This window comes from Trachurus japonicus, chromosome 15 (genome assembly GCF_045865225.1).
Source record: "Trachurus japonicus isolate A0001 chromosome 15, Traja_1.0".
Lineage (NCBI taxonomy): Eukaryota > Metazoa > Chordata > Actinopteri > Carangiformes > Carangidae > Trachurus > Trachurus japonicus.
Genome location: NC_140921.1, coordinates 1,170,865 through 1,194,122, shown reverse-complemented (window position 1 = coordinate 1,194,122; position 23,258 = coordinate 1,170,865). Strand labels below are relative to the sequence as shown.

General features: G+C 42.1%; 1 protein-coding gene across 1 annotated transcript in view; it reads right to left on the bottom strand.

Annotated features, from left to right (window-relative positions):
- Positions 1-23,258, bottom strand: part of LOC146972957 (uncharacterized) — an 82,546-nt gene that overhangs the window by 44,303 nt on the left and 14,985 nt on the right. The window lies entirely within an intron of this gene.

Below are 23,258 nucleotides of genomic sequence, written 5' to 3'. Positions count from 1 at the left end.
ACGGCGCACCACTCCTCCTAATCGCAAAACACTAACGAATGGAAACGGTCATAAATTCGCATTTGCTTTTGCGCATTTTCACAAAATCCGCTTTTAAATTCGATCCATTTGGATGGAAACCCAGCTACTGTCGGTCCTGCAGTTCCTGTCCCGACCACTAGAGTGAGTCTCCATCACCGAGTCAGTCCCAGTTAAAGCAGAACTATGCAGCTCGGCCGGAAATAGCTCGCTCCTTCGTTGGTTTCTCTTTTTTTCCCTCTCCGGAGCTCCCCCACAGTTCTGGTAGGCACATGTCACTGTCGTAAAAAAAAAAAAAAAAACTCGCCGCCGCCACCTCCTCCACCCCCCCTACACGTGCTTGTGTTTACTGCTGTTTGCTAAGCCCTGCTAACACCGAGCTAACGCTAACACGGCGCTAATGCTAACACGGAGCTAATGCTAACACCGAGCTAACGCTATGCTAACACGGAGCTAATGCTAACACGGCGCTAACGCTAATACAGCCACACACAGGCACAAAGACACAGACATACACACACAGGAATAAAGGTTCCAAAACGCGAAGGTGTGTGTGTGTGTGCGTGTGTGTCATGATGTATTACATTATCTTATAAAAGACCCATGGTGTGTGTATCTGTGTTAGCATTAGCTCCCTGTTAGCCACAAGCTGAACTTCATCAGTAAACATTTCATGTTTCCATGGTTTCCTCCGACTTTCCGAACTCAAACCAATCACGATTCGTGACATGCATGACGTCATATGCGTTCTTATCTCGTACTGCCGTAAAGCAGTTTCTCGCGATACTTCTATCCATTGACGAGATTTGTAACACCGAGACGGACGACTGATCTTGCAAGTGCGGTTTTCAGCCAGTGGGGGGGGTGAGCGCATTGGCCTAGACCCCATTCACTTCATAACAGGTCACTCAACCATCACAGTGACTCTGAGCCACAATAATTACAGCCCAAATCCTGCATAGTTCTGCTTTAAAACTCCACTGCAGCAGTTTTCACACTGTTTCATTCTTTATGGAGGAAGTTTCGTACTTTTTCATTTTTATGTAAAAATCTGATGTTTTATCATCATCATCATCTGAACTCCAGAATCTCTTTCATTGTGACAGACGGAGAGAAAAACACTGGACACCTGGCTGAACACCCCCGTCTCTGAGTCCAGATGGTTCGACCCAACAGAGGGAGAGAGGGAGAAGGAGAGAGGGAGAGAGAGATGAAAACACTGAGTCACCGACCAGAGAGAGAGAGAGAGAGAGAGAGAGAACAGAACGGGAGGAAAAGGAATCTGAGATTAAAGGAGTGAAAATAGGAGGTTGTTATTTTCCACCAGGGTGTGTCAGCTTCATTCATCCAGACTGAACCACAACACACACACACACACACACACACACACTCAGCAGCTGTGTGCTGGTCCGTCTCTAAACACCGTCCCTCCTCCGCCAGAGAGTCTCAGCTCATTGGTTCCTACTCAAACACCTCACATAACCAGAGACTATTGATACACAACGACTCGACTCACACCTCGGATCAAAACCAACATGTTTCCTTTGGATCTGAGTTGGTAAATGGTAAATGGACTTGCACTTAACTATAAAAAAGTATAAAAATAAGTATAAAACTTTCTAGTCTCTTGGACCACTCAAAGCGCTTTACAATGTCATGGTCACATCCACCCTTTCACACACATTCATACACAGCACTGGGCATAGTGCAGGAAACTAAGCATTCACACACATTCATACCCCGATGGACACATCGGAGGGCAAGTGTGGGTTCAGTGTCTTGCCCAAGGACACTTCGACATGTTGCCAGGAGGAGCCTGGAATCGAACCACCGACCTTCTACCTCCTGAGACACAGCCGCGACAGTTCGTTGTCCATCGTGTCCATCATGTCCCATACAGTGGACACAGAGCAGAGTTTAGAGGAGGAGACAGGATTTCTGTTGGTCTCACTACTACGGTGGCTCAGAGGGCTCAACCCACTGCAGCTGAAGATACAGAAAACAACTTCACCAGTTTGACAAAACCTGGGGACACAATAAAACAAGGGACCAGTCACAATAAAGTAAAAGTGAGGGACCGGTCTGGGGACACAATAAAACAAGGGACCGGTCACAATAAAGTGACCGGTCCCTTGTTTTATGCGACTTTAGAAGTTGTGCAGCTTCCTGTTAGTTAGTTTGGTTTATTACAACGTCAGTATCACATGATTAACATGTTATTGATCACATTGATCATTAGCCTTCAGCCTTTGGTCCGTCACTTTATCGCATCCTCCAGAAACAACACTTCCTGTTGTGTTGTGAGATTAGGTGCGTTGGAGATGAACTGCGCCTCGTCTGGACGGTCGGTGAGAGCAGGCGGCAGCGGCAGCAGCAGCGGCAGCAGCAGCAGCAGCAGCAGCAGCAGCAGCAGCAGCAGCAGCAGCAGCAGCAGCAGCAGCAGGGGGCGGTGACAGAAAGCTGCAGTCAAGTCGGACAGTTTCCAGCCGCCGTCAATACAAACAGGAAGTCAAGTATATATTTCTTATGCTGTACTGCAATTGTCCAATAAATAACCAATATATTTCTCAGGATATAAGTTTGACTCAGTGTGAATATTTTTTTTAAGCAGTATAGGCCTACAACATGATATTAAAGCAGCAGTAAGGTGAATGTTTGTGTTAATCTAAGTCTTAAATAGTTGTATCTTCCGACAGCAATCACTTCTATAGAGTGTTTGGTCTGAAACACGGGTCTGTCAGTCACTCTGCTCTGCTCTGAGCCCAGGAGAAAACTTTCCTTGTATCCTACAACCTTTATCCAATGAGGAGAGAGAACGGCATAAAGGGGCAGTCCTCTCTGTGTGTGCAGCCAAGGGATGCGCCTGAATGTGGTGACGTAGGGACGAGGACCATTAGATCCATGACGAGGGCGGGGGCTGCTAACTCCATCAGCTGACAAGAAGTTAGACAAAACCACTGGATCGCTTACTGAAGCTTTAATATAATCTAGCATTATACAACAACACGTAGTGTTTGCAGTCCTAACTAAGAGCCAATCAGCTCATGATCCGGTGCGTTTCCCATCATGCCCTGAGGCTGCAGGCGGTTGCAGTCGGTGGAGAGCAACTGCGGCGCCTGGCTCTAAAAACTGCGGCCGCCTTGATCTGGTGAGGTCATCGTTGCAGGCGCGTGCATGACGTCAGAGCAAGTCGGGATCAAGTCGGACACAAATCTAACCGGCTGCACTGCAAAAACTATAAATCTTTCCAAGAATATTTGTCTTATTTCTTGTCAAAATGTCTCATTTCTAGTCAAAACTAATCTCTTTCCACTTAAAATAAGACTCATCACCTAAAAATTAACTTGTTTTTAGATCATTTTCACTTGTTTCAAACTAATTTTCACTTGAAATAAGTAGAAAAATCTGCCAGTGAAAGCAGGTTTGTTGTGCTTGTAATAAGGAAGAAAAACTTGCTCCACTATCAGATTTTTCTACTTAGTTCAAGTGAAAATCTGCTTGAAAGAAGTAAAAAGTGTCTAAAAACAAGCTGCTTTTTATGTGATGAGTCTTATTTTAAGTAGAATGAGATTTGTTTTGACTAGAAATGACATTTTGACTAGAAATAAGACAAATATTCTTGGTAAGATATTTGAGCTTTTGCAGTGTGTATTGTGCACTGGTCACCGGCGATCGATTCTGTGCTCGCCTGGCTCATCTCCAACGCACCTACTGATCATTAGCCTTCAGCCTTTGGTCCGTCACTTTATCGCGTCCTCCAGAAACAACACTTCCTGTTGTGTTGGGGGTGATGAAGCAGCTGCAGAGAGCTGAGCCTTCAGGGCCACCGTAGATTATTACAGCACAGCAACACCATGTCAGGGTAACCACGGTGACACGTCGGTCTCTGATCTATAATAGATGCTCAGTAGAAACCTCCTCTTCTTCCTCCTCTTCCTCCTCCTAAAAGGGTTTCCATGGAGTTTTTCCTCAGTGGATGTGAGGGTCTAAGGACAGAGGATGTTGTTATGATGGGATGTGAAGCCCTTTGAGACAAACTGCTGGTAACAACGGGCTATTGCCTTGTCTTGTCTTGCCTCCTCCTCCTCTGCAGCTCGTTGCAGCAGCTTCCTCACTCATTCTGTTTGAAGTGAAGCAGAGCGAAGCCTCAGAGCCTCAGAGCCTCAACCAGCTGCTGCTGCTGCTGCTGCTGCACCAGAACTGAACCAGAACCAGAACCACTGCAGGTCCAGGTCCTGCTCGGTGAAGCTGCAGGTCTGAACCGGACCACATCTGATCCTCCAGAGATCTGATCAACTGAAATGTCAGTTCTGATCATTGATCCTTCAGCAGTACGGTGAGTTATACCAACCGACTTTCACTGGTTTTTCTCAATCAATCCATAACGACAATGATCAATAATCAATAATCGATTGTCGGCGTTAACATAGATAGATAGATAGATAGATAGATAGATAGATAGATAGATAGATAGATAGATAGATAGATAGATAGATAGATAGATAGATAGATAGATAGATAGATAGATAGATAGATAGGTAGATAGATAGATAGATAGATAGATAGATAGATAGATAGATAGATAGATAGATAGATAGATAGATAGATGGGTAGATGGGTAGATGGGTAGATGGATAGATGGATAGATGGATAGATAGATAGATAGATAGATAGATAGATAGATAGATAGATAGATAGATAGATAGATAGATAGATAGATAGATAGATAGATAGGTAGATAGATAGATAGATAGATAGATAGATAGATAGATAGATAGATAGACAGGTAGACGGATAGATAGATAGACGGATAGATAGATAGATAGATAGATAGATAGATAGATAGATAGATAGATAGATAGATAGATAGATAGATAGATAGATAGATAGATAGACAGGTAGACGGATAGACAGATAGACGGATAGATAGATAGACGGATAGACGGATAGACAGATAGATAGATAGATGGATAGATGGATAGATAGATAGATAGATAGATAGAACGATAGATAGATAGATAGATAGATAGATAGATAGATAGATAGAACGATAGATAGAACGATAGATAGAAAGATAGAACGATAGATAGATAGATAGAACGATAGATAGAACGATAGATAGACAGACAGACAGACAGATAGACAGACAGATAGACAGATAGATAGATAGATAGATAGATAGATAGATAGATAGATAGATAGATAGATAGATAGATAGATAGATAGATAGATAGATAGATAGATAGATAGATAGATAGATAGACAGACAGACAGACAGACAGACAGACAGACAGACAGACAGACAGACAGACAGACAGACAGACAGACAGACAGACAGACAGATAGATAGATAGATAGATAGATAGATAGATAGATAGATAGATAGATAGATAGATAGATAGATAGATAGATAGATAGATAGATAGATAGGAGCCGTGGAACTGAACTGAACGTCCAGCGACACAAGAGGAAGAAACTAAACCCATCACTGGAGCTGAGTGAGAAGTTTGGTTTTGGTTCCACGTCCTGAAGGTTTCACAGCGTGTGAAACAACTCGCAGACGCAGCAGAGCATCATGGGAAATCAGACAGATGACCTCACACCTACAACACACACACACACACACACACACACAGACACAACAACACATACACGCACACTCCTCCAGCTCATAAGTTGTAAAGAAAAATTAAAATTCTGACGACCTCCTGAGGACTCTTATTTTGGCGGGAACAGAGTCCGAAGACCGGCTGCAGACTTCCTGCACTGCAAAAACTCAACATCTTTCCAAGAATATTTGTCTTATTTCTTGTCAAAATGTCTCATTTCTAGTCAAAACTAATCTCTTTCCACTTAAAATAAGACTCATCACCTAAAAACGAACTTGTTTTTAGATCATTTTCACTTGTTTCAAACTCATTTTCACTTGAAATAAGTAGAAAAATCTGCCAGTGAAAGCAGGTTTTTTTGTGCTTGGAATAAGAAAGAAAAACTTGCTCCACTGTCAGATTTTTCTACTTATTTCAAGTGAAAATCTGCTTGAAAGAAGTAAAAAGTGTCTAAAAACAAGCTGCTTTTAATGTGATGAGTCTTATTTTAAGTAGAATGAGATTTGTTTTGACTAGAAATAAGACAAATATTCTTGGTAAGAGTTCAAAATCTTACCAAGAATATTTGTCTTATTTCTAGTCAAAATGTCATTTCTAGTCAAAACAAATCTCATTCTACTTAAAATAAGACTCATCACATTAAAAGCAGCTTGTTTTTAGACACTTTTTACTTCCTTCAAGCAGATTTTCACTTGAAATAAGTAGAAAAATCTGATAGTGGAGCAAGTTTTTCTTTCTTATTACAAGCACAAAAAACTTGCTTTCACTGGCAGATTTTTCTACTTATTTCAAGTGAAAATTAGTTTGAAACAAGTGAAAATGATCTAAAAACAAGTTCATTTTTAGGTGATGAGTCTCATTTTAAGTGGAAAGAGATTAGTTTTGACTAGAAATGAGACAAATATTCTTGGTGAGATGTTTGATTCTCCCAGCTCACCTGTAGACGGCGGGGTAGGGCGGGGCGTACAGGTACCTGTCCTCCAGAGCCCCGCCCCCCCAGCACAGCAGGTAGCTCGCCATGACGACGAGGCCCCGCCCACTTTTCTCCCCTCCTCTCCCTCTCGCTGACGTCAGCGGTCGACGACGGTCGCTGGCGGCGAGTTCAAAAACGACGACGTCCACATGGAAGGAAGGAAGAGGAGGCGTCACCGAGGGAACCGGAACAACATCGACATCATCTTCGTATTCGTCGTCGTCATGGAAACGTTAATCCGATGACGTCACAGCGACACGCCTGATGACGTCATGTTGTTGCAGCAGCTGCGGCTCGGAGCGTTTCCTCCTTCGTCTCTTCTCTTCTCCGTCTGACTTTTCCTCTTCAGCGCTTCACTGCTGTGTCAGCTCCTTCTTCTCCTCCTTCTTCTCCTCCTTCCTCCTCCTCTTTCTCCTCCTCTTCTTTCTCCCACTCTTTAAAAACTTCTCTCTCTACAACTTTCACCACACAAACTTTCTCTCCTTCTCTCCTCGGTCAGAGCTTCTTCTCCTCTTCCCTCCCCCTGTCGTCCATCAGCCCGGTTATTTTTCCTCCACTGAGGAGGGGGAAGGAGCTTTGTGTTTCCTCCCTGTTTGACCCGGCAGGCCCCTCCTCCTCCTCCTCCTCTCCTCTCCTCCTCCTCTCCTCCTCCCCCCTCTGTCCTCTCCTTCCCCTCTTCCTCTCTTCCTCTCTTTGTCTCCTCTCACCTTCCTCTCCACTCCACTGACTTCAGCCTTCCTTCAGTTTCTCCTCGGCTCTAACTCTAACAGCATCTGGCTGCAGCTGCAAAGAGGGAAAAAACTAAAACATATAAATACTAGACTCCCTCCTCTCCCTCGGTCCCAGTGGGGGGGGGTGAGGTTATGTTGGGGGGAGGAGGGGGGAGGAGGGGAAGGGGGGTTTGGGGGATCACGGCCTTCGGTCTCGGTCTCCTGGATGCGTGTTTTAATTCCTAAACCAGCGGCCGACTGAGTGAAACCAGGTCGCAGGTCGGAGGTCACGACTCCCAGACAACAGATGGAAAAGATCCACATGAATGATGAAGGGAGGAGGAGGAGGAGGAGGAGGAGGAGAGAAGAGGAGGAGGAGGAGTAGGGAGTGTCTCTAGTTTTCTGACAGGAGGAGTGGGAGGTCGTTCTTTTCTTTACATCCCGTCTCTGAGACGCTGGCTGAATGAATCCATCTGGAATTTCCCTCAATAGGCTGATAAACTCTGTGTGTGTGTGTGTGTGTGTGTGTGTGTGTGTGTGTGTGTGTGTGTGTGAAGAAGCAGCAGCAGCAGCCTCAGTCTCAGTCTCAGTCTCTCTCTCTCTGGGTGTGATCCTGTTTTTCATTTCCAAGTCTGTGGAAAAACTGTCGCCGCCACAGCTCGAGATGTTTTCAACTGGAAACAATAAAGTTGTGTTTGAATTTGAATTCTGCGTCCGCCGTCCGCCACCACCGCCGCCGCCGCCGCCGCCACACCCAGGAGGAAGCTGAGAGACGCCGGCGTCTGGAGACAAAACATCTGTCTGACCCTGAACTACTAGCAGCTATTTACCAACACAAACATTACATGTATCGTCTTGTTAGCATGTTAGCGTGTTAGCCAGTCACTGTTTATCCACCACTTTCCGGAGAATGCCGCTGGGTGTCGCCATGACACTCCACTCCACCGTTACTGTATTGTTGACAGCATAGACTGGTTGATGGACATCGGCCGTGATGACTTTATTTATAATCATCACCTAATTTTAATGAGAACAATACGGACGAGGTTTTAGCTTTATGTCACATTTTCACGTCACTATATCACCGTTGTTACTACTCTGATGTTTATGAAGTCTATAAAACCAATTGTTGAACAAACATTTTAGATTAGCTGGGCTAACCGTTAGCTGTTAGCCGTTAGCAGTGTCAGTAAACAATAACTCAATAAACGGCTCATGAAAAAAATATTTTCTCCAGCGGATATCCTAGTTCCAACATGACTGAGCTAACTGGAGTAGTTTCATGTCGTGTCCCACAACGGGAGGGTTTTAACAGCTGACGTCCTGCTGTTAGCTTAGCTGCTGTTAGCTGTCAGCAGCAGCAAAGCTAACAACTACGATAACCATGACTAATTACAAAAACGTGCACACAGAAATAGTAATGTTTGTTCAATAATTCGTTTTATAGACTTAACAAACATCAGATTAGTCAGGTCGGTTTTGGCAGCCTGGAGCCCCCACATTTGGTACCTACACCGGTGGCTAACGCTAGTTAGCCGCTAACGCTACCAGTTTGCCGCTTGCTAGAATGCTACTAAAACCCACTTCCGTTGTGGTGTGACGCAATGGATCATGGGAAAATAAAGTGGTGGATAAAACAACCAGACGACGTCGGAGCATCACAGCGTTTCACAGTCAGAAAGTGCAACGTTATAATCCCAAATAAATAGTGAATCCAAATATGTAAAAAAAAAAAAAGCCAACATAATAGATATAAATATAAATCCTGAGGAGAAACAAAGTGTGTTGACAGCACATTGTGGATAAACACGACAACGACTGCAGCTCTGGAGATAAAACAGCTGCTAATGCTAATGCTAATGCTAATGCTAATCACAGAGAACCAGATCTTCTCCTTTTAAAACAAACTTATTTTGTTTTAAACCTATTCTATTCTATAGGACGAATCTCCTTGTTGTTTACAACTACTTCCTGGTAGAAAACCAGCATGAGAACAATAGTGACGGACGAGAGTTTCACTATATATATCTACTTTTTCATGTCACTATATCACCGTTTAGACTAATCTGATGTTTGTAAAGTTTATAAAATGATTGGACAAACATTACTATTTACGTGTGCACATTTTTGTAATTAGTCATGGTTATCATAGATTAGCTGGGCTAACGGTTAGCTACCTGTTTAACTTTAATAACTCAGTGACTCAATAAACGCTCCATGAAAAAATATTTTCTCCAGCGGATATCTGAGTTCCAACATGACTGAGCTAACTGGAGTAGTTTCATGTCGTGTCCCACAACGGGAGGGTTTTAACAGCTGACGTCCTGCTGTTAGCTTAGCTACCGTTAGCTTAGCTACCGTTAGCTTAGCTACCGTTAGCTGTCCCTGTCAGCTGAGCCACTGATGCTTTCTAGACACTGTGATTCCCCCAAACTGAATAAATACACATAGCAACACAAAACACACACACAGAAATAGTAATGTTTCTTCAATCATTTCAGATTTGTCTAAACCAGGGCTGCCCAATTTGGGGCCCGCCGATTATTTTTGGCCCGCTGCCAATGCTCGACTTTTTAATTTTTTAAATTTCTATTTTTTTTCCCACTGTGATGTATGTTGCATGTACGACTCCGACCACTAGGTGGAGTCTGTCACCAGTGTTGTGGTTAACGTGCTGGGAGTGTCCATAGAAGAAGAGACAGGAAGTAAACACACAAGTGTCCAGCAGCCTCCCCCCCAGAGCTCTGAGCTCCAAGAGCTTTAGCACTGGGAAAGGTGACGGTGACGGCACCGGCACTGGTAGCGGCAACGACGACGGCAACGGTGCCGACGGGGCTGTTGCCGTCGTGGTCATCATTGCCGGTAACGTTACCGTCGCCGCCGTTGGTACCGTGCCGGTGCCGTCGCCGGAGCTTTAGAACTTTCTCCAGAGCTGCGGCGAGCTGTGGAGAGGAGAGGAGGGGAGGGGGGGGGGTGGGGGGGGCGGCTTGCCGGCCGTGCAGCCCCCAACACAGGGCGCTGTGTGTGGGTGAGAGGAGCAGGGACATGGGCATTAGCTGACTGGGCAACAGCAACAAATTCACATGCTACTCTGCTTTTCTGGGGACAACACATAGCCTAGCAGAAAATTCTCTACCAGAGTAGCTACCAGTAACAGTTTTGCTTTGTTTTAACAGCAGGGATCCAGACTAACAGTTTTCACTAGGAGCGCAGTGGCCCCTAACTTAAAATTTTAGGAGAGCAAGCAGGAAATTTAGGGGCACACACTTGTAAATTGATTTGCAGGGCAAGTATTCACAATACTCACACACATTGACCTGCCACCTCTAGTTACAGACATCAGATTTTTTGAGTCTCCCCTTTCATGTTTCACCAGCGTTACAAAACAAAAGAGGCAAATTCACTGGTTGCACATGTGCACAAGTAGATGAAAAATTTACTTGCACTGTCCCAAATTTTGGGGGCAAAATGCCCCCATTCAGGGGCAGTCTGGAGCCCTGTTTAACAGTGAAACACAATAATCAATAGTGTTATTTAAAAATTACTTTGTATGAGTGTTTATTTTGCACAATTAACATATGTTATAGGCATATTTAATTTGAATGTTTAATTTTGGCCCGCGACCTTCCACCCCGGTTCGTTTTTGGCCCTTCACTGAGAAGAATTTGGGCACCCCTGGTCTAAACGGTGATAGGGCGTGAAAAATATGATATATAGCTAAACTCTCGTTCGTTACTATTGATCTCATTCAAATTACAGCTGGTTTTCTACCCGGAAGTAGAATGTAAACAACAAGGAGATTCGGTCTATTCTAACGTGATGTTACCATGACGACAGAACCTGGAGACGTCTGAGGATTTAAAAACTATAGGAGATCTTCATTTAAACATGTGAAAGGAGCCCAGCCTCTGAGCCTCTGATTCTGTTTCTGTGCGGCTCCAAACAAAGGTTTCCTGAATAATAAGATGCTGAGTCATGTTTAAATACAGAGTGTGTAATAGCAGAGCAGCCGAGCCGAGTCGGGCCGAACCAAACCCCCCATCATCATCATCATCACAGACCGGCTCGGGGCTAAAAGCAGACCTGGTCCCGGCCTCTCAGACCGGGACTCGTCGTGTCATGTGACCGACCGCTGTGGTGAGTTCAAAGTCACAGTGACCGACCAGTGCTGAGTGGGCGGAGACCAGAGAGGACGTGGAACCAAAACCAAACACTGATCCCAGACCAGATCTAGAGACCACAGAGACCACAGACCTGGACCTGGTCTGAGTCTCATCTGGACCAGCAGAGACCCTGCATCTATCAAAGGCCCCATGGCATGAAAAATGTGATTGTGGTTATTTGTTGGTGCTTGGGGAGGTCTCTGGGCCACGTATATAGATGATATAGATGTATATAGATGATATAGATGTATATAGATAGACGTATATAGATGATATAGATGTATATAGATGATATAGATGTATATAGATAGACGTATATAGATGATATAGATGTATATAGATAGACGTATATAGATGATATAGATGTATATAGACAGACGTATATAGATGATATAGATGTATATAGACAGACGTATATAGATGATATAGATGTATATAGATAGACGTATATAGATGATATAGATGTATATAGACAGACGTATATAGATGATATAGATGTATATAGATAGACGTATATAGATGATATAGATGTATATAGATAGACGTATATAGATGATATAGATGTATATAGATGATATGGATGTATATAGATGATATAGATGTATATAGATAGACGTATATAGATGATATAGATGTATATAGATAGACGTATATAGATGATATAGATGTATATAGATAGACGTATATAGATGTATATAGATAGACGTATATAGATGTATATAGATGATATAGATGTATATAGATAGATGTATATAGATGATATAGATGTATATAGATAGACGTATACAGATGATATAGATGTATATAGATAGATGTATATAGATGATATAGATGTATATAGATAGACGTATATAGATGATATAGATGTATATAGATAGACGTATATAGATGATATAGACGTATATAGATAGACGTATATAGATGATATAGATGTATATAGATAGACGTATATAGATGATATAGATGTATATAGATAGACGTATATAGATGATATAGATGTATATAGATGATATAGACGTATATAGATGATATAGATGATATAGATAGACGTATATAGATGATATAGATGTATATAGATAGACGTATATAGATGATATAGATGTATATAGATAGACGTATATAGATGATATAGATGTATATAGATAGACGTATATAGATGATATAGATGTATATAGATAGACGTATATAGATGATATAGATGTATATAGATAGACGTATATAGATGATATAGATGTATATAGATAGACGTATATAGATGTATATAGATAGACGTATATAGATGTATATAGATGATATAGATGTATATAGATAGATGTATATAGATGATATAGATGTATATAGATAGACGTATACAGATGATATAGATGTATATAGATAGATGTATATAGATGATATAGATGTATATAGATAGACGTATATAGATGATATAGACGTATATAGATAGACGTATATAGATGATATAGATGTATATAGATAGACGTATATAGATGATATAGATGTATATAGATAGACGTATATAGATGATATAGATGTATATAGATGATATAGACGTATATAGATGATATAGATGATATAGATAGACGTATATAGATGATATAGATGTATATAGATAGACGTATATAGATGATATAGATGTATATAGATAGACGTATATAGATGATATAGATGTATATAGATAGACGTATATAGATGATATAGATGTATATAGATAGACGTATATAGATGATATAGATGTATATAGATAGACGTATATAGATGATATAGATGTATATAGATAGACGTATATAGATGTATATAGATAGACGTATATAGATGTATATAGATGATATAGATGTATATAGATAGATGTATATAGATGATATAGATGTATATAGATAGACGTATACAGATGATATAGATGTATATAGATAGATGTATATAGATGATATAGATGTATATAGATAGACGTATATAGATGATATAGACGTATATAGATAGACGTATATAGATGATATAGATGTATATAGATAGACGTATATAGATGATATAGATGTATATAGATAGACGTATATAGATGATATAGATGTATATAGATGATATAGACGTATATAGATGATATAGATGATATAGATGTATATAGATGATATAGACGTATATAGATGATATAGATGTATATAGATAGACGTATATAGATGATATAGATGATATAGATGTATATAGATAGACGTATATAGATGATATAGACGTATATAGATGATATAGATGTATATAGATAGACGTATATACTGCCACATGCATCAAACTGGTCATAAACGGAGAAACACACACAGCCCATTTGTAGGAACTGTCTCTTTAAGACGAGCAGATAGCACTTCCTCCTTTCTGTGATGTCACACACAAGGTAACTCCGCCCACTGTGACCAGTTGGTTTTTTTTCAATTTTTATGAATGCAGCTTAGGTTTCAGTTACTTGCCTGTGATTGGCCCGACCACATGCCACTCAAAAACAGTCAGCCAATCAGAGGAGAGGTTCTCATTCTCTCTTCTGATTGGCCAAATGACCTGTGCCTGCTAGAGCTCCAGAAAGAGGCAACAGAAAGGGGCAGTAGAAACCATATGAAGCAGATCACAGGTACTCAGAACCAATGATACAACTTGTTAGGGAAATAAACCCAGAGAAAAGTGCACAGCATGGGCCTTTAACAGTGTCATCTATGACTCTGCTTTTACATTCAATAAACAAATCAACTTGTCAGCTCAAGCTTCTCCCGCCAAAAATCACTCCTGTCCATCACAGACTGAGAAACATAAAGGAATAGTTCACTAGTGCCTCCCCCTCATGCTGATGATGAATATTCTGGAGTATTTTTATTCCTCAAAGGTCATCTGGAGACCCGGGAGGCCGGTTCCTAGTCCAACCAAAACTTTATATGAGAGTAATAGGGCCTGACACAAAAACGTCCATAAAACTACACAACAACCATTTAATATAGGACGAATCGCCTTGTTGTTTCCAACTACTTCCTGGTAGAAAACCAGCATGAGAACAATAGTGACGGACGAGAGTTTCACTATATTTATCTCATTTTTCATGTCACTATATCACCGTTTAGACTAATCTGATGTTTGTAAAGTTTATAAAACCAATGATTGGACAAACATTACTATTTTTGTGTGCACGTTATTGTAATTAGTCATGGTTATCATAGATTAGCCAGGCTAACGGTTAGCTACCTGTTTAACTTTAATAACTCAGTGACTCAATAAACGCTCCATGAAAAAATATTTTCTCCAGCGGATATCTGAGTTCCAACATGACTGAGCTAACTGGAGTAGTTTCATGTGGTGTCCCACAACGGGAGGGTTTTAACAGCTGACGTCCTGATGTTAGCTTAGCTACCGTTAGCTTAGCTACCGTTAGCTTAGCTACCGTTAGCTGTCCCTGTCAGCTGAGCCACTGATGCTTTCTAGACACTGTGATTCCCCCAAACTGAATAAATACAACACATAGCAACACAAAACACACACACAGAAATAGTAATGTTTCTTCAATCATTTCAGATTTGTCTAAACGGTGATAGGGCGTGAAAAATATGATATATAGCTAAACTCTCGTTCATTACTATTGATCTCATTCAAATTACAGCTGGTTTTCTACCAGGAAGTAGAATGTAAACAACAAGGAGATTCACTCTATTAGGGGCCGTGTCCACCAGATGTGTTTTTAGCCTCTGGGCGTCTACTTTCCATTCAAACCCTGTTGAGTCGGCGCTCACAGCGCTCAGCGCCCTCGGCGGTAAAACACCCTGGGCGCTTGCTTCTTTTTGTCGCGGCGCTCAGAGCGCTTCCAGTTGAAATCTGTTCAACTTTTAGAACAGCGCCGCGCTCGTCAATGTCACTTTTCACCGCACTGACCAATCAGAATCAAGAAGGCGCGGGACATACGTTACCACAGCAACACAAACGGAGACGTGGCTCGGTTTATATCATGAAGGTAGGCCGACCTCAGGGTCCATGTCAAAAGCTGCTGCTAATGCTGTTGTGTATTTCTGACACTCGTTGTAGTGTTTACTAGGCTTGGGCGGTATCCAAATTTTGATACCGTCAAACTTCCTCCACATTTTACCACGGTATACGGTATTACCGTGGCTAATTAAAAATGATGACGTAAGTGGCATTACCAAACATTGGCTTGTGTCTTCACTGTTCAGAAACTGAATACTAGGGCTAAACATTAGCAGACCAAAATCTCATTGGTCGATTGGTCGCAGGAAAAAAAAAAAAAAAATTTGGAGCCCTGTCTTGTCAAAATTAAGTCAAAATTAATATGACCGAACTGTATATGAAAGGCTATAGAGCTTTTATTTTGAAGGGCCAGATACAGGAAGTCATGACACGCACTCGCTGTCAGTTCCTTTTTTTTTTTTTTTTTTTTTTTAAACGGCACGGCAGCTAAAAGTAGGCTAAAACATATTAAACTAACTGAAAATTCAACCACACATAAGTGCTACTGGACATATAATCAATTTTAGACATTAAATTACTTTTATTTAATATTTAATCCTTATCTCCTATATAAGTGCATTGCATTTTTTCATGACGGTATTGAAATTGATACCTTTGCTATTTTTAAACACCTGCAGTTTACGGTATTACCGTAATACCGCCCAAGCCTAGTGTTTACATTAAACAAGGCAGGAACACTGAAGTGTCAGAGGACTCGTTTTGTAACCTAGCAACAGCGGCATTCTGACGAGGGAGAGAGAAGCGCTGAAAACACGTCTGGTGGACACGTCGGTGTACACGGCCCCTTCCTCCACACTGCTCGTCCACTGCTATCCACTCACGTCGCGAACAATTCGTAAACCGTTGAGAAAAGTAATAGCACACCGATCCCGATCAAACCGCACATTTTGATATATAATTTGTCCTGCAACTCGAATCGTAAATCGTCCGGAAGTAGGAAAAATAATATTATGTAGGAAAAAATCCACACAATAACAGTAGGCTAGTGCCCGGTGCGACGGCCCGTGGCCCTAATAATAATAATCCTCTTTACTTTATTTTACCCACTGTTTTTAAATGTTCTTTCTCTCGGTCTTTTTTAAACGTGCTCTATGAATAAAGCTGACTAGACTTGACTTGAACTGCAGCTGCTTCCTCCTGCTGAAGCTCATCTGTCTGTTTGACCTGACGACACCTGAAGGCAGCACGCCGAGCTTCACCGTGAGCTTCACCGTGAGCTTCACCGTGAGCTTCACCGTGAGCTTCACCGTGAGCTTCACCGACGACCAACAGAAGGGTGAGGAGGTATTGGTTCTGGTTCTGGTTCTGGTTCTGGCTGCTGTGTCTTCTTCTCCTCTGGCTCTAATGTCAGCGCAGCTCTGAACCAGAAGAAGTCACGTCTACATGAACATTATGGTCTGTAATTACTGACGGGCTGCTTTGTAATTAGTCAGAGAACTGGAGAGTGAACGGAGGACACACACCGAACTGCAGCACACACACGCACATGTTTACATTAAATCATCCCAACTACAGTGTCAAGCAACCTTTCCTGTTATCTACCGGTCCTCTGCTCCGTCTTTATGGACGTTTTATGTTATTTGTTGTATTGTTTTGGGGACTACGGATGTAATTTACACTGCAAAAACTCAAAATCTTTCCAAGAATATTTGTCTTATTTCTTGTCAAAAGTCTCATTTCTATTCAAACTAAACTCTTTCCACTTAAAATAAGACTCATCACCTAAAAATGAACTTGTTTTTAGATCATTTTCACTTGTTTCAAACTAATTTTCACTTGAAATAAGTAGAAAAATCTGCCAGTGAAAGCAAGTTCTTTGTGTTTGTAATAAGAAAGAAAAACTTGCTCCACTATCAGATTTTTCTACTTATTCCAAGTGAAAATCTGCTTGAAAGAAGTAAAAAGTGTCTAAAAACAAGCTGCTTTTAATGTGATGTGTCTTATTTTAAGTAGAATGAGATTTGTTTTGACTAGAAATTACATTTTGACTAAAAATAAGACAAATATACTTGGTAAGACATTTGAGTTTTTGCAGTGTAGGACATGTGCTAAATCTGGTGTATATACTGTGGGTACTCTAGTACTCACTGTCCATTAATATGCAGCATTGTCCCGACTAAATAAACTAATACAGTAAAGTAAAAGTTCAGCCAGATCTGAGCTGTAAGCAAAGAGCAAAGGAGGAAAAAAAGTAATAAACACACATGCTATAGTGCTAACGAGCTACTAACTCTCTCACTCTAACAGCACTAGTAGCGTGGACAGTGCTAGGAGAGGACGCTGGAGCCGTTAGCAGCTCGTTAGCGCCGATTCCCATCCAGGCAGCTGTTAGCAGCCGTTAGCCGCAGCAGAGCAGCTAGAGCGCCTAGCAACCGTTAGCCGCAGCAGAGCAGCTAGAGCGCCTAGCAACCGTTAGCGGCAGGCAGCAGCCGGTGCTGATTGGTCGGGGAGCTGGTGGCCAGTGATGAAAGCTGCCTCCAAAACGTCATCTGCCTCCATCTCAGCCAATAGAAAAATTTGATTGTAATAGCCGTGTTTCAACCCATAGAGGGCAGTCACTCTACATTTTTACTACACAATACACCAAATTGAAATATTTTGACTAAAATGTCAAAAGTTGGACCAGAATCAACCGACAACACTACCTTATACCCAAATATATTTGTTTTCAGCAGAAAAAAGTCGTTTAGGGGTTTAGTTGCTCTTTAAAATCACATCACATACAAACAACCACAGAGAAACCACCAGATAAACATCTGCAGAAGAAGGAGAAGAAGGAGGAAGAGGAGCAGGAGGAGGAGGAAGAGGAGGGAGGAGGAGGAGGAGGAGGAAGAGGAGGAGGAGGAAGAGGAGAGAGAGAGGAGGAGGAGGAGGAGGAAGAGGAGGAGGAGGAAGAGGAGAAGAAGGAGGAAGAGGAGGAGGAAGAGGAGGAGGAGGAAGAGGAGGAGGAGAAGGAGGAGGAAGAGGAGGGAAGAGGAGCAGGAGGAGGAAGAGGAGGAGGAAGAGGAGAAGGAAGAAGAGAAGGAGGAGAAGAAGGAGGAGGAGAAGGAGTAGAACTCTTCAGGTTTAAACTCTGAGGTTTCAGTCTTCAGCAGCTTCTTCTGCTGAAACATGAAAATGTGAAATGAGCTTCAGTTTGTCAGCAGCTTGAAAACACACACAGTCCTCCTACACAGGGTGTGTGTGTGTGTGTGTGTGTGTGTGTGTTCAGCTCGGCTACACGTCAGACACACTATAATTAAACTCATGTGTCGTCTCACAGCCGTTAGGGCGTTCAGTCCAGTCAGACACACACACACACACACACACACACACACACACACACACACACACACACACACACACACACACACACACACACACACACACACACACACACACACACCTTCCTGTGGTGTTGTGTCGCCCCCTGTTGGCTCAAGTTAGTTCAACATTTAGTCCAATTCCCCCATCACCATAATCCCTATAGTCATAGCAGTAGGTTCGTTACCTTTAATTGTCATTGGTGCAAGCTGTTTTTAGAACGGCGGAGCAGAGCCGTGAGCTGCTCAGAGCTACGCTACAGAGGAGGCTCATTATGGGATTTCTCAGTTGGTTTCCCTCATCAAACTCATCAAATACACAATCCAACAACTCCACAACGCTCTGGTGGACAAGTTGTGAGCTGCACATTCACCACGCTATGAGATAATAACACAACGTTACCACACAGAGTTGTTTTAGAGGGAAATTCATGCAAAACCGCTGATGCGTGTTGCCTTCAGGGACAGTTTTTCATCATCAGTCTCTGTATTTCCCTCTAAAACAACTCTGTGTGGTAACGTACATTTCTTGGTTCCCTTGAGAATCGACTCTTCAGGTTCAGAACCTGTTGCTGTTTCGCTCCGACCGGTTCAAACCAGGTTCAGGACCCAGAGCCGGACCAGAGCGCTGCAGGTGTGAAACCTCTAACTCTGTCTCTGTGTTTGATTTCAAATGTCTTTATTAGGATTAACAGTTACTGTGGTATCGAACTGGTTAAACAACCCAGCCGTGGAGGTGACTTAAATGCGCTTCTACTTAAAAGAGAGGCTTTCTGGATCTACACTTTAGACACACTGTCCCCTAGAGGTTTAAATGAAGATTTTGATCTGAGGCCTTTTCTTTGAGAGATGTGTGTGATTATTATTGTGATCATTATTGTATAATGTGTGGGATTGACACACCTGTGATTCTTTCAAATGTGTTTCAAATGTGTTTATGGTTGCCTAGATCTGACACAATACGAGTGTGTGTGTATTTTTACAGTTACTGTAACTCATCTGATGTCCTTAGGTTTGTGGAGGCGTATGTGGGGCGATACTACCCTCGTATGTTTTTTATTTTTCAGTGTTATATATGTATATGTGACTGTAATGGGATGTGTTAGTGGTACATGGTAACATTTTTCTCCAAGCTTATGGTTTTATAACATATGTACCATTACTTCGAGATCTCTGTTTCCTGTTACTTTGGTGACATCGGATGGATTTTTTCTAACTTTCTATTTTTCTATTTTTCTGTATCACCTGATATGAACGAATCAAGATGCCTCTGGTACTGATCACATAACTGTATGATGGTGCTTTATACCTGATGATAGTGTCATGTTGTTTTTGCCATAGCATGCTTGTGCACAAATATATTTTTTCCACATGTATTTCTTGTTGAATGTCAGGGTTTCCCGCAGCGCTTTCCTGTTAAGGCGGCCGCCTTAACAACAAAGAGCTGCCGCCTAAACTAATGTCTTAAAAAAAAATTAAAATGTAGCGATATTCGCCGCCGCCGCCGCCCCCCCCGTCGGACGATGGCCGCATCCTCTCACACCAGTGTTGGGCAGTAGCGACGTTACTACAAGTAGCGGCGTTAGTAACTTAACTACATTTCTCAGTAGCGTGGTCGTAGCGGAGCGCGGAGCGCGGAGCGCAGCACACAGCAGGTGACAGAGAAGGAGGGATAGTTAAGTTCGTGAATCAGAGCCGTACTGGACAACTTTATCGCTGCACAGCGACCGCGCGCACCGTTGCACGTCGCTCCAAGTGCCGGTGCGTCCTGTCTGCAGCGGAGACATGGCCACTGACAGGGCTGAGTGAGGGGATCGTTCCTGTAGGAACGCGCCTTTTAATGAATCAAACCAAACACCCTGAACAGCATGCTGAGTAGAGAGGGAGAGACGACTGCAGCAGTTAAAACGAAAGCTCCTTGTCCCAGCATGTCTCCGTCCGTGGCCGACGTCTTTTAAAACAGTGTTTCCCAACCTTGGGGTCGGGACCCCAAGGGGGGTCGCCTGAGATTCAAATGAGGTCGCCTGAAATGTCTAGTAGCCTAATTGATGAATTTAAAAAAAATCTGACCAAGAAAGGTTAGGAACCACTGTTTGAAAAGACACTTGGGTTTTTTTGGAATGTACTTGCATAGATCTTTCAGCACTCACAATGGGCCGATATAAATGAAAAACTTTGTTTAACTTCTAAAAAAAATAGCTTTGATGTAGCTAAGCTACTTTTGTCATTTTATTGTAGCGTAGCTTGCTACATTTCTCTGGTGGGTAGCTTCAGTGTAGTGAAGCTTCATTTCATGTAGAGTAACTTGTAGCTTAGCTCACTACATTTTCCAAGTAGCTTGCCCAACACTGTCTCACACACATACACACCACAGAGAAGCGCGCATGCATAACAGCAGCGCGTGTTGAAAGCGAAACTTAATACGGCGCAGCGCGGCGCGTCCCCGACCCCCCCACCCCCGACGATCGATCCGCTCGCCCCCCCCCCCCGTCGACAGGTCAGACACCACCTTAACTAACAAATTTTCTGGGGGAAACACTGAATGTATTACTATTATTATGTTTTCTGGAATATGGTGCACTCAAGACGTGCTACCTATTACTTGATTGATCATGTGACCTAGACTATATTAGAGGCTCACTACTTTCACCTGTGTTAGTCTGAGGAAGGGTCTGCAAGCCCGAAACGTTACTCCTTTTCGGTGATAATAAATTTTTAGTGCTTTGGAGCTCCTTGTTGGTGTGCGGATTTTTCCTTTTTTCTTTATTAGGATTAACCCCTTGAGGTGTATCACCTGGTTTTCGAGGGGGTCCCAAGTAAAATTAAGAAAGAAGGATAGGGAAAGGAGAATAGAAACGCATAACAAATACAACATACATACAAGATTCACACACAAACACTGGAAAGACTAATCCAGACATTACAAACATTACAGCCTAAGCATACAAGAAATAGTGAGCTATTAAACGGTAAATAACGGTAAAAATAACGGTATTTATTTATGGTAAATGGTCTGTATTTATATAGTGCTTTACTATACCTGAACGATACCCAAAGCGCTTTACAGTACATCACATTCACCCATTCACACACACATTCACACACTGATGGCGGAAGCTGCCATGCAAGGTGCTACCACGACCCATCAGGAGCAAGGTGGGGAAGGTGTCTGGCCCAAGGACACTACGGCAGCAACCGGGACAGAGCGGGGGGATTCGAACCGCCAACCCTCTGATCATAGGACGACCCGCTCTACCACCTGAGCCACTGCCGCCCCATTACAAGCAGTTACCTTGAATGCATATCATATTATGGGGTATAGTAGCTGTACATAGCATCAAGGACTCAGAAATGGGCCGTAGGTGGGTCCATCTCATGGGGAGAAGGTGAAATAAGGGTTATGGTTAGTAGACTAGATGGGATGTACCCAAAAAGTGAAAGTAAGGAGCATTTATGGGTACAAGTCGGGAACCGGCCTACTTTACATATTTCAAGGGTGCTGAATCCAAAAAAAACTGGTACCCAAGCAAAATTGTGAGTTTTTGACCTTCTAATTTGCATATCAAAATGGCCACCAAATTGCCTCTCTTGCTCAGTCGTTGGACCATTTTCCCCAAGTTTTTTTGTAAGTAGGCAATCAAAGATGAGGAAATTAAGTTTCTAGATCTATGGTCTAGGGTCAGAGCAAGGATATAGTGGAGGCTCACTGCTTTTGTTATGTATACATGTCATATGTATACATATGTCATATCAACAGGGAAAATTTCAGAGTAACATTTATTGAATATTTATATCCACTTTAAAAATGACACATAAATGCTTAATTCCACCTTAGAAGTTATACATTTGCATGTACAGGTAATACTCAGAAAATTAGAATATCGTGAAAAAGTTCATTCATTTAAGTAATTCAACTTAAAAGGTGAAATGAATATATTATTTAGACTCATAACAGGCATTGCAAGATATTTCAAGCTTTTATTTGTTAGAATTTTGATTATTATGGCTTACAGCTTATGAAAACCCCAAAATCAGAGTCTCAAAAAATTAGAATATCGTGAAAAAGTTCAATGTTGTAGCTCAAATTGTCACAGCCTCGTCAGCCAATTAATCCAAAACACCTGCAAAGGGTTCCTGAGCCTTTAAAAGCTCTCTGTCTGGTTCAGTACAGTTCGCAATCATGGGGAAGTGAATGAACTTTTTCACGATATTCTAATTTTCTGAGTATTACCTGTATACCGTATTTCCTCTAATAGTAGCCGGTATCTATTTAATAGCCGGGTCTGTTATAATGGCCGGGGGCGTGGTTTACACGAACAAATAAAGGCCGGCCCCAAATACAGGCCGGGTCAATGGGAAAAAAACAAACAAACAGAAAAAACCTGAATTTCAGTCACTGTGGATGCACTGGTCTCAGGCGGCCAAACACGGATGCAGTAACCCACAAGTGCCAGCAGATGGCAGTAGCTAGATCTGAA